This window comes from Pseudophryne corroboree, chromosome 4 (assembly GCF_028390025.1).
Source record: "Pseudophryne corroboree isolate aPseCor3 chromosome 4, aPseCor3.hap2, whole genome shotgun sequence".
Taxonomy (NCBI): domain Eukaryota; kingdom Metazoa; phylum Chordata; class Amphibia; order Anura; family Myobatrachidae; genus Pseudophryne; species Pseudophryne corroboree.
Window position 1 is genome coordinate 72,745,156 of NC_086447.1, and position 17,401 is coordinate 72,762,556.

The 17,401-nt window shown below is 44.7% G+C and overlaps 1 protein-coding gene across 1 annotated transcript in view; it reads right to left on the reverse strand.

The window, feature by feature from the left end:
- Positions 1–17,401, reverse strand: part of PKHD1 (PKHD1 ciliary IPT domain containing fibrocystin/polyductin) — a 985,750-nt gene that overhangs the window by 390,008 nt on the left and 578,341 nt on the right. The gene's annotated exons all lie outside the window — the stretch shown is intronic.

The window sequence follows — 17,401 nt, forward strand, 5'->3', positions numbered from 1 at the left end:
CTCCCTCTTGTGGCAAACAACTGGCATTACAGCACGAATGGATGTAATTTGAAGTATCGTTTGCTGTGATGTACTGTACTAATCATAGTGGCATTGAGTGGATCAAGGGGCAAACTGCTCAGTGCGCTAGATTTGCAACCCATAGCCATACTGCATTACCCTGTATGAGTCCTAATAACGGTGAAAGTGACCTGTCTATCTTTCAGAAAGTTACCAAAAACACTGTGTGTTTACCAAAAACATTCCAAAAACACTGTGTGTTTGCCAAAAACATTCCAATTTTGGTTATCTCTAAATAAGTGTGATCACGTGTTAGTGGGGGCATAACCAGCTGTATCCAACCAGCTTGCGTCTCATGTGTTGCCGTGGTCCATACTGCATTTCAGTACATTCCACAGAACTATAATAGGCTGGAAGGCAGAAAGTAAGGCTTGACGGAGAGCTTTGATAAGCCGGTTCCGGTATGAATGGTCGACCATGTTATGGTCGACAGTCATTAGGTCGACCACTATTGGTCGACATTGACATGGTCGACATGGACACATGGTCGACACATGAAAATGGTCGACGCATGAAAGGTCGACATATGAAAAGGTCGACATGAGTTTTTTTACTTTTTTTGGTGTCGTTTTTTGCGTAAAGTGACTGGGAACCCCAAATAGTGCACCGCGTCCCCTCGCATGGCTCGCTTCGCTCGCCATGCTTCAGGCATGGTGCCTTCGCTTCGCTCGGCACACTTTACCGTTCCAATCGTAGTCCATGTGGATCGTAAAGTATGGAAAAGTTCCCCAAAAGAAAAAAAAGTTAAAAACTCATGTCGACCTTTTCACGTGTCGACCTTTCATGTGTCGACCATGTGTCCACGTCGACCATGTCAATGTCGACCAATAGTGGTCGACCTAATGACTGTCGACCATAACATGGTCGACCATGTGAACGGATACCGATAAGCCCCCAACAATATACTGCATTGCATAGACTGGTGACTGCAACTGGGAGGTAACGGTGATTTGACCGTTTCACCAGCACCACTGCCGCTAATTGGATTGTCTCCTTACACAGAGGAACTAACTTGGAAATTCTGGTGCATCTAGAAAATCGGGACTAATTGGAATAGCAGCAACGTATGTGTTGTAGGTAAAAATCAGTAAGGGGTAAGCTAATATTATGTGACTGGGCTATCCTGATTTTTTTCCCCCAAAAAACATTGTGAAAGCAAAAACTTCACAGGACCGAACGTCCCATCAGGAAGGCTTCTGGAGCTTACAAAGAGCACATTGCTCTAAACTGACGTTGCCATTCCTCCAGGCTGGAAATGCTGTAATGAAATGACCATGCAGAACAAATGTCCTGCGTTGCCAAAAAGGCTAAAGGGGCCTATTTACTAACAAGCAGCGATAACAGTGATTTTTATTTATTTATTTTTTATTTCCATATTTGATCATTCAGTTTCATTAGCAAAAAATAAAAGTTATTAATAAAGCAAACAAAAAAAATAAAAAGTAATTAAGAAATTAAAAAATGTGTAAACAAATGCTTTATTCAAGTACTAAAGATTTTTTTCAATTATATTTCGACTGTCATCCTCATCAGGAGACGCTCACCATAAAAAATGTAGTTTAAAAAAAGTAACTTAAAAAAAAAATGAATACAATTTATGAATTTTCTATTTCATAGGTGTAACTTTTTTTTAATTACAAAGGTTAACATTTAACAAATAATACAGCAAATTCCTTCATTATTTATTTTTATTTTTTATAAATACGTGTTCTGCAATTATGTCCTTTGCAGAGACACATATTTGTTACTTTTGTGATAGAAAGAAATTATAAAAAGATCAATATTTGTTTGAGGAGACTCAATACTTATTTATATCCTGACAATTTCATTAATAACTACAAGGGCAACGGGCGAAACAAATACATTAAACAGCCACAAGAAACAAAGCAGCAGAATCTACATTTACATTGTGTTTTTCTATTACATTTTTTTATTCCAATGTTTTAGATGTATAATGTGGTAGTTACAGAGAAGGACATGTAGTCTGTGATGTAGAATAAAACATCTGGAGAGAGATCTTCATAGTGTAATCCTCTAAGTCCCAAACTATCTTATCAGCTAAAGGTTTTAGTTTATTTACTCACAGAGCACAGAAAATGGAGAGTCACTTATTACATTATAATGTACGGCAGGGAAGTAACTATTCTCATTTATATTAATGGAAGCTTTTCATAGATGAAATGTCTTAAGGTTCTCGACCACACAGTATGTAAGTATAGGATAGATAGTGTATGTATATATATATATATATATATACAGTTTATACACAGACAGACAGATAGATGTGTGTGTGTGTGTGTGTGTGTGTGTGTGTGTGTGTGTGTGTGTATACAATGTGTGTGTGTGTGTGTGTGTGTGTGTGTGTGTGTATATATATATGTGTGTGTGTGTGTGTGTGTGTGTGTGTGTGTGTGTGTGTGTGTGTGTGTGTGTGTGTGTGTGTGTCATTGAAAATACTTTATACAATGAGCAATAGTATTATTGCAATGTAAACCAGAAATTACATGTCAAATCTTTTATTTTTAAAATCAATCCATCTTTCCTGATAATGTGTGTGTGTGTGTGTGTGTGTGTGTGTGTGTGTGTGTGTGTGTGTGTGTGTGTGTGTGTGTATGAATTAATAACTAATAACAAAAACAACAATTAAATTACTTCATATTAAGGAGACAGGTTTTCACAATATTTACACTTTCTTTGAGCAATAATTATAGAAGAAGAAAAATATTAACATTCATACATTTTTTTGTTTAGGCTTTTAGTATAATTTTTAGTTGAAAGACATTAGTAATATTATTTACAAATATATATATATATATATATATATATTAAAAAGTGACTTTCTCTAAGATGAAAATAGATAGTCACGTTAAAACAAATATTGTGTTAAACACAGGTTCAATTAGCTTTATAGCTTTTTACACCCCCCATTTTATTACTTTTTGTTATATCGGAAGCAGGCAGAGTGCGGGCAGCAGCTGAGATGTTTCTATTCAGTTTCACTTTGAGAACATCTCTCATTTCCTCATGTTTAGGTCCTATATCCATTAACCCCCCCCCCCCCCCTCCTTTCTATTGGCCATTCCAGGTTCCACAGATAGAGTCAGTGACAGTATCCTGGTCTGCTGAGTGATTGTGTCGCACGCCCGGTCCTCGTCCGGGGTGAGTGTGCGAATTTACAGGCACACTTGTGAATGAAGCAGCACCTGACATGAATGTATCTGCATTTGTTTGCAGTTTAATACACCCCCTGCCACAGATTAACAGTGTTACCCTTAAAGTCTTTTTATCAACATAAAGGCTCGGGGTCAAAAGTAATTTAACCCCTGACAGAATGTACAATTGCTGGAGACGGTATCCGTGAGCAGCTGCTGGCACCCCACCGCCATAGCATCGGCCATCCAAAAGTCAGAGAATAAATAAACTCACACTCCCCCCCCCCCCCCCCCCCCCCTGCTCCGGCTCTCATGCGTTTTATATGGAGAGTTATAGCCCTCCCAGCAGCTGCAATAATTGTGTTCATATTGTAATAGAGAACTCCCCCCGGCCGCCCCCTACAAGTACCCATTGTTAACATGAAGTCAAGTGATTATACGCTTTGACTGATGTCGTTTCGGGCCCAGCTGCCTGACTGCTGACGCACAAAACAAGGAGAGGGGGACTTGCGTCTGCAAGACGGGGCTCTAACATGCCAGACCTTTTGCAGAAGTCAAATGGGAACAAATGATGCTTTATAGGCCTGCTGACAAGCCAGCCCATCGCCCTTTTGAAGTGTCGGCCGCTGGAAGGCCTCTTCGTCTTTTCTTCACTTTTCCTCTCACAAACATCCCTCTTTTTGATATCCTACATGCTCATTATCCCTAGCCCAGTCTGAGGGTGTGTGATTGAAGGGTGGCATCGGAGTTGCCAAAAGGGTAATTTTTTAGCATTTTTAAGTCTCTGCTCTGTCAGGTCTTCCAGAAAAGACTTTTTCCTTGTGCGCCGTCCTGAATCGTGAAATTTCCCCCCACAGTAACTTCTTGTTCTGGGAGGCAGAGAAGGTTTGAGCGTGAAATTCTTAATTAAGCAGTAAATGGAGAGCGGGGTGTCAGCAGATGTAGCCCGTAGCCATGGAGACGGAGTCACGGGGAAACGCCGCGCAGGGCCCCGGGCCTTACTCTGAGTGGCAGCTGAAGAATCCTGCAAAGCTTGTAAACTGGATTACTTAGTCGACTAATTATATCATACCATTAATGCACTAAAAATAACGGGGGATTGGAAAATTAAAGAAAAAGAAACCCTGTTTTTAATGATTGAGACCTATGGCCCATTAATATGTCATTTTTTTTTATTTTATTAATTATTCTGCTTAAAAAGTTGTGTGTTAGATTTGGATAAAGATACATAGGGCTGGTTTCTAATAAGGGAAACTCTTTTTGCTTTTAACAGAAACTAAAAAAAGTTTGTCCAGGTACTTATTATTAATTTCTCATTATCTACATCATTATTATTAGTTTTATATATATTATATAATTAGATATATTTTTAGATATTTAGTAGAATCTCTTTTTAAATCATAATAAGTGTATGTATGCATGTACATATATATATATATATATATTAGTGATGAGCGGGTTCGGATCCTCGGGATCCGAAACCCCCCAAACTTCACCCATTTTACACGGGTCCGAGGCAGACTCGGATCCTCCCGCCTTGCTCGGTTAACCCGAGCGCGCCCGAACGTCATCATCCCGCGGTCGGATTCTCGCGAGATTCGTATTCTATATAAGGAGCCGTGCGTCGCCGCCATTTTTCACTCGTGCATTGGAGATGATCGTGAGAGGACGTGGCTGGCATCCTCTCAGTTTCTATGTTCAGTGGGCTGCAAATTGTGCTGCAAATATCTGTGCTCAGTGTGCTGCAAATATCTGTGCTCAGTGTGCTGCAAGTGCAAATATCTACGTTCTCTGCCTGAAAAACGCTCCATATCTGACTGTGCTCAGTGTGCTGCAAATATCTGTGCTTAGTGTGCTAATTGCTTTATTGTGGGGACTGGGGACTAGCAGTATTATATAGTAGGAGGACAGTGCAGAGTTTTGCTGACCAGTGACCACCAGTATTATACGTTCTCTGCCTGAAAAACGCTCCATATCAGTGCTGCATTGTAGTATATAGTAGGAGGACAGTGCAGAATTTTGCTGACCACCAGTATAACTATATATATAGCAGTACGTACAGTAGTCCACTGCTCTACCTACCTCTGTGTCGTCAAGTATACTATCCATCCATACCTGTGGTGCATTTCAGTTTTGCACAGTTTGCTGACCACCAGTATATAATATATAGCAGTACGTACAGTAGTCCACTGCTCTACCTACCTCTGGGTCGTCAAGTATACTATCCATCCATACCTGTGGTGCATTTCAGTTTTGCACAGTTTGCTGACCACCAGTATATACTATATAGCAGTACGGTACAGAAGGCCACTGCTCTACCTACCTCTGTGTCGTCAAGTATACTAGTATCCATCCATACCTGTGGTGCATTTCAGTTTAGCACAGTTTGCAGTACACCAGTATATAATATATAGCAGTACGGTACAGTAGGCCACTGCTCTACCTACCTCTGTGTCGTCAAGTATACTAGTATCCATCCATACCTGTGGTGCATTTCAGTTTTGCACAGTTTGCTGACCACCAGTATATACTATATAGCAGTATGGTACAGAAGGCTACTGCTCTACCTACCTCTGTGTCGTCAAGTATACTAGTATCCATCCATACCTGTGGTGCATTTCAGTTTTGCACAGTTTGCTGTCCACCAGTACATAATATATAGCAGTACGGTACAGTAGTCCACTGCTCTACCTACCTCTGTGTCGTCAAGTATACTATCCATCCATACCTGTGGAGCATTTCAGTTTTGCACAGTTTGCTGACCACCAGTATATACTATATAGCAGTACGGTACAGAAGGCCACTGCTCTACCTACCTCTGTGTCGTCAAGTATACTATCCATCCATACCTGTGGTGCATTTCAGTTTTGCACAGTTTGCTGACCACCAGTATATACTATATAGCAGTACGGTACAGTAGGCCACTGCTCTACCTACCTCTGTGTCGTCAAGTATACTAGTATCCATCCATACCTGTGGTGCATTTCAGTTTTGCACAGTTTGCTGTCCACCAGTATATAATATATAGCAGTACGGTACAGTAGTCCACTGCTATACCTACCTCTGTGTCGTCAAGTATACTATCCATCCATACCTGTGGAGCATTTCAGTTTTGCACAGTTTGCTGACCACCAGTATATACTATATAGCAGTACGGTACAGAAGGCCACTGCTCTACCTACCTCTGTGTCGTCAAGTATACTATCCATCCATACCTGTGGTGCATTTCAGTTTTGCACAGTTTGCTGACCACCAGTATATACTATATAGCAGTACGGTACAGAAGGCCACTGCTCTACCTACCTCTGTGTTGTCAAGTATACTATCCATCCATACCTGTGGTGCATTTCAGTTGTGCGCAGTATATATAGTAGTAGGCCATTGCTATTGATATATTACTGGCATATAATTCCACACATTAAAAAATGGAGAACAAAAATGTGGAGGGTAAAATAGGGAAAGATCAAGATCCACTTCCACCTTGTGCTGAAGCTGCTGCCACTAGTCATGGCCGAGATGATGAAATGCCATCAACGTCGTCTGCCAAGGCCGATGCCCAATGTCATATTAGAGAGCATGTAAAATCCAAAAAAATAAAGCTCAGTAAAATGACCCAAAAATCAAAATCAAAATCGTAGGAGAAGCGTAAACTTGCCAATGTGCCATTTACGACACGGAGTGGCAAGGAACGGCTGAGGCCCTGGCCTATGTTCAAGGCTAGTGGTTCAGCTTCACCTGAGGATGGAAGCACTCATCCTCCTGCTAGAAAACTTAAAAGAGTTAAGATGGCAAAAGCACAGCAAAGAACTGTGCGTTCTTCTAAATCACAAATCCCCAAGGAGAGTCCAATTGTGTCGGTTGCGATGCCTGACCTTCCCAACACTGGACGGGAAGAGGTTGCGCCTTCCACCATTTGCACGCCGCCTGCAAGTGCTGGAAGGAGCACCCGCTGTCCAGTTCCTGATAGTCAACTTGAAGATGTCACTGTTGAAGTACACCAGGATGAGGATATGGGTGTTGCTGGCGCTGGGGAGGAAATTGACAAGGAGGATTCTGATGGTGAGGTGGTTTGTTTAAGTCAGGCACCCGGGGAGACACCTGTTGTCCGTGGGACGAATATGGCCATTGACATGCCTGGTCAAAATACAAAAAAAAATCACCTCTTCGGTGTGGAATTATTTAAACAGAAATGCGGACAACTGGTGTCAAGCCGTGTGTTGCCTTTGTCAAGCTGTAATAAGTAGGGGTAAGGCTGTTAACCACCTAGGAACATCCTCCCTTATACGTCACATGGACCGCATTCATCAGAAGTCAGTGACAAGTTCAAAAACTTTGGATGACAGCGGAAGCAGTCCACTGACCACTAAATCCCTTCCTCTTGTAACCAAGCTCCTGCAAACCACACCACCAACTCCCTCAGTGTCAATTTCCTCCTTAGACAGGAAAGCCAATAGTCCTGCAGGCCATGTCACTGTCAAGTCTGACGAGTCCTCTCCTGCCTGGGATTCCTCTGATGCATCCTTGAGTGTAACGCCTACTGCTGCTGGCGCTGCTGTTGTTGCTGCTGGGAGTCAATCGTCATCCCAGAGGGGAAGTCGGAAGACCACTTGTACTACTTCCAGTAAGCAATTGACTGTCCAACAGTCCTTTGCGAGGAAGATGAAATATCACAGCAGTCATCCTGCTGCAAAGCGGATAACTCAGGCCTTGGCAGCCTGGGTGGTGAGAAACGTGTTTCCGGTATCCACCGTTAATTCACAGGCAACTAGAGACTTGATTGAGGTACTGTGTCCCCGGTACCAAATACCATCTAGGTTCCATTTCTCTAGGCAGGCGATACCGAAAATGTACACAGACATCAGAAAAAGAGTCACCAGTGTCCTAAAAAATGCAGTTGTACCCAATGTCCACTTAACCAAGGACATGTGGACAAGTGGAGCAGGGCAGACTCAGGACTATATGACTGTGACAGCCCACTGGGTAGATGTATTGCCTCCCGCAGCAAGAACAGCAGCGGCGGCACCAGTAGCAGCATCTCGCAAACGCCAACTCGTTCCTAGGCAGGCTACGCTTTGTATCACCGCTTTCCATTAGAGGCACACAGCTGACAACCTCTTACGGAAACTGAGGAACATCATCGCAGAATGGCTTTCCCCAATTGGACTCTCCTGGGGATTTGTGACATCGGACAACGCCACCAATATTGTGCGTGCATTACATCTGGGTAAATTCCAGCACGTCCCATGTTTTGCACATACATTGAATTTGGTGGTGCAGAATTATTTAAAAAATGACAAGGGCTTGCAAGAGATGCTGTCGGTGGCCCGAAGAATTGCGGGCCACTTTCGGCATTCAGCCACCGCGTGCCGAAGACTGGAGCACCAGCAAACAGTCCTGAACCTGCCTTGCCATCATCTGAAGCAAGAGGTGGTAACGAGGTGGAATTCAACCCTCTATATGCTTCAGAGGATGGAGGAGCAGCAAACGGCCATTCAAGCCTATACATCTGTTTACGATATAGGCAAAGGAGGGGGAATGCACCTGACTCAAGCGCAGTGGAGAATGATTTCAACGTTGTGCAAGGTTCTGCAACCCTTTGAACTTGCCACACGTGAAGTCAGTTCAGACACTGCCAGCCTGAGTCAGGTCATTCCCCTCATCAGGCTTTTGCAGAAGAAGCTGGAGACATTGAAGGAGGAGCTAAAACAGAGCGATTCCGCTAGGCATGTGGGACTTGTGGATGGAGCATTTAATTCGCTTAACCAGGATTCACGGGTTGTCAATCTGTTGAAATCAGAGCACTACATTTTGGCCACCGTGCTCGATCCTAGATTTAAAACCTACGTTGCATCTCTCTTTCCGGCAGACACAAGTCTGCAGAGGTTCAAAGACCTGCTGGTGAGAAAATAGTCAAGTCAAGCGGAACGTGACCCGTCAACAGCTCCTCCTTCACATTCTCCCGCAACTGGGGGTGCGAGGAAAAGGCTAAGAATTCCGAGCCCACCCGCTGGCGGTGATGCAGGGCAGTCTGGAGCGAGTGCTGACATCTGGTCCGGACTGAAGGACCTGCCAACAATTACTGACATGTTGTCTACTGTCACTGCATATGATTCTGTCACCATTGAAAGAATGGTGGAGGATTATATGAGTGACCGCATCCAAGTAGGCACGTCAGACAGTCCGTACGTATACTGGCAGGAAAAAGGCAATTTGGAGGCCCTTGCACAAACTGGCTTTATTTTACCTAAGTTGCCCCCCCTCCAGTGTGTACTCCGAAAGAGTGTTTAGTGCAGCCGCTCACCTTGTCAGCAATCGGCGTACGAGGTTACTTCCAGAAAATGTGGAGAAGATGATGTTCTTCAAAATGAATTATAATCAATTCCTCCGCGGAGACATTCACCAGCAATTGCCTCCAGAAAGTACACAGGGACCTGATATGGTGGATTCCAGTGGGGACGAATTAATAATCTGTGAGGAGGGGGATGTACACAGTGAAAGGGGTGAGGAATCGGACGATGAGGAGGAGGTGGACATCTTGCCTCTGTAGAGCAAGTTTGTGCAAGGAGAGATTGATTGCTTCTTTTTTGGTGGGGGCCCAAACCAACCAGTCATTTCAGTCACAGTCGTGTGGCAGACCCTGTCGCTGAAATGATGGGTTCGTTAAAGTGTGCATGTCCTGTTTATACAACATAAGGGTGGGTGGGAGGGCCCAAGGACAATTCCATCTTGCACCTCTTTTTTCTTTCATTTTTCTTTGCATCATGTGCTGTTTGGGGACTATTTTTTTTGAAGTGCCATCCTGCCTGACACTGCAGTGCCACTCCTAGATGGGCCAGGTGTTTGTGTCGGCCACTTGTGTCGCTTAGCTTAGCCATCCAGCGACCTTGGTGCACCTCTTTTTTTCTTTGCATCATGTGCTGTTTGGGGACTATTTTTTAAATCTGCCATCCTGTCTGACACTGCAGTGCCACTCCTAGATGGGCCAGGTGTTTGTGTCGGCCACTTGTGTCGCTTAGCTTAGCCATCCAGCGACCTTGGTGCACCTCTTTTTTTCTTTGCATCATGTGCTGTTTGGGGACTATTTTTTAAACCTGCCATCCTGTCTGACACTGCAGTGCCACTCCTAGATGGGCCAGGTGTTTGTGTCGGCCACTTGGGTCGCTTAGCTTAGTCATCCAGCGACCTCATTGCGCTTCTTTTTTTCTTTGCATCATGTGCTGTTTGGGGACTATTTTTTGGAAGTGCCATCCTGTCTGACACTGCAGTGCCACTCCTAGATGGGCCAGGTCTTTGTGTCGGCCACTTGGGTCGCTTAGCTTAGTCACACAGCTACCTCATTGCGCCTCTTTTTTTCTTTGCATCATGTGCTGTTTGGGGACTATTTTTTGGAAGTGCCATCCTGTCTGACACTGCAGTGCCACTCCTAGATGGTCCAGGTGTTTGTGTCGGCCACTTGGGTCGCTTAGCTTAGTCATCCAGCGACCTCGGTGCAAATTTTAGGACTAAAAATAATATTGTGAGGTGTGAGGTGTTCAGAATAGACTGGAAATGAGTGGAAATTATGGTTATTGAGGTTAATAATACTATGGGATCAAAATGACCCCCAAATTCTATGATTTAAGCTGTTTTTGAGGGTTTTTTGTAAAAAAACACCCGAATCCAAAACACACCCGAATCCGACAAAAAATTTTCAGGGAGGTTTTGCCAAAACGCGTCCGAATCCAAAACATGGCCGTGGAACCGAATCCAAAACCAAAACCCGAAAAATTTCCAGTGCACATCACTAATATATATATATATATATATATATATATATATATATATACAAATAGAGAATTCAGCACTCACCATAGCAAGCTCACTTGTCCTCACAACATCAATAAATAAATGATAGGGGTTTAGTTAGTGAATTGGCCAATGCACGGAAGCCTGCATACCGCACCACGGTACCCCACCTACATGCAGGTCCTACACTATCACAAAGCCTTAAAAATTAAAACCTGGCAACTGTATCACATAATATAACTGCAAATATGTCCACTAAGTTTAATGTATGCCTGCCACATATCTAGTGGCTTTTAAAGGCATACTAGTCACCTGACACAGCTGGTAAATTACTAAGGAGCAGCTGACACAGGTTTAGAACAATTGAGATTACACAGGGGTGCATGAAAAGGCCTGTGACCATGGTTAATAAGAGTTAACCAAAGATTAACCCCATAATATACAAACAAATATAGAAAACCACAGCACTCGCCACCCCAGAAGCGGGGTGCAGTGTCTGCACTCACCTAGTTAGTGAATTGGCCAATGCACGGAAGCCTGCATACCGCTCCACGGTACCCTACCTACATGCAGGTCCTACACTATCACAAAGCCTTAAAAATTAAAACCTGGCAACTGATATGTGGCAGGCATACATTAAACTTAGTGGACATATTTGCAGTTATATTATGTGATACAGTTGCCAGGTTTTAATTTTTAAGGCTTTGTGATAGTGTAGGACCTGCATGTAGGTGGGGTACCGTGGAGCGGTATGCAGGCTTCCGTGCATTGGCCAATTCACTAACTAAACCCCCATAATTTATTTATTGATGTTGTGAGGACAAGTGAGCTTGCTATGGTGAGTGCTGAATTCTCTATTTGTATGTATTTGGGTAGGTGGCCATGGGCTGCATGCACCCCACCCTATGAGTGGTGAGTGCAGACACTGCACCCCGCTTCTGGGGTGGCGAGTGCTGTGGTTTTCTATATTTGTTTGTATATATATATATATATATATATATATACTAGGTGATTCATCGCGCCCTACGGGCGCTCTTCACACCGTCATGAGGGGCTACGCCCCCTTAACCCTTGCATGCTCTTGTCGCATGCAATAGTTATATTATATGGAGTATTACCTCCAATCATAATTGTGTGAGCGGTTAAATATTACACGGACAAAGAGCGTGCGATGGTTAAGGGGTCGTAGCCCCTTGCAACGGCGTGAACAGCGCACGCAGGGCCTGATGAATCTCCTAGTACAGCGGTGGCCAACCTGTGGCTCTTGAGCCTCATGCAGCTCTTTCTTTATTCAAATGTGGCTCCCGACACTCAAAGTCACGTGACCATAACAGGTCCGGAAACTGCTGCACTCCAGCTAGACAGTCAGCAGCACTACGGGGACTGAGAATACTAGAGGTGAGACACCCACTGCAAACAGAGGACACATAAGGGGCTGCTGCAATGGCACAAAGTGTGTGTTGTTGTTATTTTTTTTTTTTTTTGGGGGGGGGGCTGTAGTGACACACGAGGGTCCTGGCAGGAGTGACACAGGAGAGTGCTGGCAAGAGTGACACATGAGGTAGCTGGCTGAAGTGACACAGCAGGGTGCTGGCTGGAGACCAAAAGTTACATCTACATACTAAATTGGGTAATACTAGGGGATTCTGTACTGGAAAAAGACTTAGGGGTTCACATAGATAACTAATTAAGCAGCAGTACCCAAAGTAGGAGTGCAGCAAAGAAGCCTAATAAGATATTAGCATGCATAAAACGGGGAATTGATGCAAGGACGAGAGTATTATACTCCCATTATATAAATCACTAGTGAGGCCACATCTTGAATACTGTGTGCAATTTTGGGCACCATATTACAAAAAGGATATCCTGGAGCTAGAAAAGGATCAGAGGCGGGCGATCAAACTAATCAAGGGCATGGAGACGCTGGAATAGGAGGAAAGGCTTGCAATTGGAAAAGAGGAGACTAAGAGGGGACATGATCAACATCTACAAATATATAAGGGGTCAATACACAGAGCTTGGGAGGGACATGTTTTCTATAAGATCAGCACAGAGGACACGTGGTCACTCGCTTAGGTTAGAGAGGAGTTTCAGCACATTGAGGCGAAAAGGTTTTTTCACAGTAAGGACAATGGGGGTAATTCCAAGTTGATCGCAGCAGGAAATTTTTTTAGCAGTTGGGCAAAACCATGTGCACTGCAGGGAGGGCAGATATAACATGTGCAGAGAGAGTTAGATTTGGGTGGGTTATTTTGTTTCTGTGCAGGGTAAATACTGGCTGCTTTATTTTTACACTGCAATTTAGATTGCAGATTGAACACACCCCACCCAAATCTATCTCTCTCTGCACATGTTATATCTGCCTCCCCTGCAGTGCACATGGTTTTGACCAACTGCTAAAAAATGTCCTGCTGCGATTAACTTGGAATTACCCCCAATATGTGTTTGGAATTCCCTGCCTGAGAGAGTAGTAACTGCAGACTCAGTTAATATCTTTAAGAATGGGTTAGATAAATACCTATTGGATAAAGATATTCAGGGTTATGGTGCGTAGGCACGCATTATAGTTACTATAACTAGTCCTAACATAAAAATGACTAGTCCTATAATAGGACTGCATAGGAGACCACAAATAGGTTGAACTCGATGGACAATTGTCTTTTTTCAACCTTAGTTACTATGTTACTATGTAACACACAGCAGTCAAAGGACAGAGCCTCCCATTGGATGTAACCTGTGTGGGAGGGCGTTTCTCGCCCAATCAGCAGTCGACTGGGTGTAATAGACCCGCTGCTAACCCAATGAGAGCTCCTAGCCATGCCCAGTATTAGGCACACAGTCACAGAGTGACAGATCTGGGCAATTATATAGGAGATATATGTGTTGGGTATGCGTGCGGGCCGGGGCGAGAGCGCAACGAAGCCCCATGTAGGCTCACTGCTCTCGCCACAGGTTCTATTCCCACTCTATGGGAGTGGGAATAGTCCTGGGCCCCCTGCCGGCATTCTGGCACGTGACCACCTCCCCTCCTGACGAAGGGGAGGTGGTCCCCGAAACGTAGATAGCACCAATACAAGTTTGATTGCAGTTCACAGCCTCCGAGTGCCGCCTCGTTTGTTTCTGTCTATATACTGTATATATACACATATGTATATATACATTAGAGATGAACGGTTCGGATTTAACGCCAGTATTAACACCAGTTCTGTTTTATCCGGATTTTTCTTATTGGCTATCCTAAACACGTGACATCCGTGAGCCAATAAGATGCTGTTTTGAGATCCGAGTAAATCCGAGTAAAACCGAACCCGCTCATCTCTAATATACACATATACATAAATGTATACTATATACTGTACATAGATAGCTATTTATACTGTATATATTTGTATATACTATATGCATTTATGACAATAAGGGGCTGATGTATCAACAAGTTTTGTCGTACACAGTAAGTTTTAAAACTCGTTGCGTATGATAAATGCTGCTCCAGCCAATCATCTCCTATCATTTATCAAACACATGGCAGCTAGGAGCTGATTGGCTGGAGCACCATTTATCATACACAACAAGTTTTAAAACTCATTGCGTATTATAAAACTCGATTCTGCAGCAGGGTACATTGGATTCCACAGGGAAACATTGGGGTTTAAAGATGGATCTTGATCCAGGCACCAACAGGCTAAAGCTTTAGAATGCCCCAGGATGCATTGTGGGACCTCCTCTATAACCCCGCCTCCAAGCACTGCGCGCTCAGTTTCGTTAACCAGTCCAACGCAGGAGCAGGTAAAAGAGAAGGCAGATGTTAGTCACATAGAACCACATTCTCACGACAGGAGAAGGTGTCAGCGGTTAATGCCATATAAACCCATAGAAGTTAAGTGCGTCAGGGTTGGCGCCCTGTGGAACCCAGTGTACCTCGCAGAAAGAGATTTAACAATGGTAAGTCTACCATAAATCTCCTTTTCTGCAGCGGGGTACATTGGTTTCCACAGGGAAACATCGGAGATGTCCTAAAGCAGTTCCTCATGGGAGGGGACGCGCCGAAGTGGGTATGAGAACCCAGCGTCCAAAGGTAGCATCCTGGGAGGTGGAAGTATCAAAGGCATAGAACCTAATGAACGTGTTCACTGAAGACCACGTAGTCGCCTTGCACAATTGTTCAGCGGACGCGCCTCGGTGGGCCGCCCAAGAAGGTCCAACAGACCGAGTAGAATGGGCTTTAATAGCAGCAGGAGCTGGGAGACCAGCCTGCGCATATGCTTGTGCAATCACCATTCAAATCCATCTGACCAAGGTCTGTTTGTTTGCAGGCCAGCCACGTTTGTGAAAAACAAACAGTACTAAACATCCTAGTGACATTTGGTGGACCCCTTCGTTCTAAGTAAGCATTCGTTACCTCTCATACCAAGAAATAAAGACACGGAGACTTGAATTTGGCAGAAAAATTGCTAGCTATTTATTTGACCCTAACCATAGCAAACCTGTAAATTAAAAACTTTTGTTAAGATGCCGAAACAGCCGGCATATGGTGGCAGAAAAAAGAACGGCTCTATTAAACTGACGCTAACCTAAAAAATGCTAAAATCAAAACCATCTTAATTTAAATACAAACTATCAAAACGGTAATAGGTGCTAGCTCCACCCCCACAATGACTTCCCACCCGGAGGGGTGCCCATTCCGCTGCCTCCCGGTCGGGTGGTCGGGTGGTCGAGCGGCCAATAAGTCGATGGAGGTGAGTGCACCTAAACCAAATCAAACTGTAAATCACTACAGCTTACCATACAACTACAAACTGCCGTTCTTTTCCGCCAACAGCGAAAGACTCCTCCCCAGAGTCTTCACACCGCCACCATAACCTCACCCTAACTCCTGCAACACTAGGAACAGATCCTCCAGGAAAAACATCATCCCCTTATTGGATAGATGCACACCATCAGGCCGAAAAAGGTGACTGTCTCGGAACCGAATCCTAGGGTGGCGAACTACCTTGCCTCCGTGGGACAGCACCCACTTCGCCACCGCCCCATTCACCTTCTTTCTGGCCTCATCAATTACGCGACCGTCCGTCACACCTTGCCAACTCAACCTTGGCACCATCAATGAGAACACCAATATGCAATTGGTCCATGCCGCGGCCACACTTGCCAGATCCTGTATCATGGCCCACCGCAACTCCAAAGATGTCCTCTTCCCCAGGTCGTTGCCACCTAGATGGACAACCAATACTCTAGGAACTCCATGCTTGCTGGCCTGACTGACTAGTCTACTCCCCAGATCTTTCCACATCATTCCTCGCCAACCAAGCCATCTAACTCCCTGAGCCCTAGGAAACCGCTGAGCCCCAGCCGAGGCTAAAAACTTTGCGGCCCAAAAAACATACGAGTGGCCCACCACCCAAACGGTCAAGTCATCAGCAAACCAACCTGAAGATGAGGAAAAGGGGGTAAAATTGGTTACTAAATATCTAAACCATAATTCAGTAAGTGCATTGACCTGAAGGATCTGCCAAAAAGAAAAATTTTGTTTCCGAATATTGCAGAAATCTCGGCCTAGCCGATCTGCACGAGCTTCGAGCCAATTTGAAGCATAACATGAACACACGAATGGGGAAAATGAAAACAAATTTAAGAAAATAAAATGGGGGGGGGGGGGGGAAGGGGTAAAACATGTAAGAACTCAGCTGGAGGTGAAAGCGTAAAGACCTGCTGAGGGACTCTGATTAGAACAGATTAGCCGAATTGTGGATTAGAATTCAGTCCGTCAAGTCAGGCAAAAAAATCGCAAAATAACTCCAGACCCCCGCTGCCGGCTCATGCCCGCAACGGCGAGTAGCTAATCCCTGAGTAGGATAAAAAGGGGAGAAGACAAACACACGCACAACACCATAACGTACTGAACTGTACAACATGACTGAACAACTGTAATTAAACAACAAACTACGCGCGAGCCAACATCTCATGCAACGGGGCGAATATACCGTCTGTAACTTGACGACTTCCATCGCCCCACCGCCTGGACCTCGGCCATGGAAAATCCCGCCGCCGCAGCCGACGTCGCAGCCCCTATGCGGAAGGAATGCGTCCCGAACGCAGCGGGTGGAAGGCCCAAGCTCGCAAGACAGCGACCCAGCATCCAACGAAATTGATACTTCGTCACCGGCAGCCCATCATAATGCAGCAGCCATGACCCCCGACCGCCGGGCCGTACTGCCGCATACTGCACTGCCAAACTTACTGGGCAAATGCTCTCATCCAGTGCCGGAACCAAGGTGACCCAACGACCTCTCCCCACTTGGTCCGTCTTAGAGCGACGCAATCTGCAAAGCAAGGACCTCTCACCCACCACCACGTCCCCGACCAGCATGCGCGAATCTGCTCGCTTAGAAGGCGCCACCAATTCC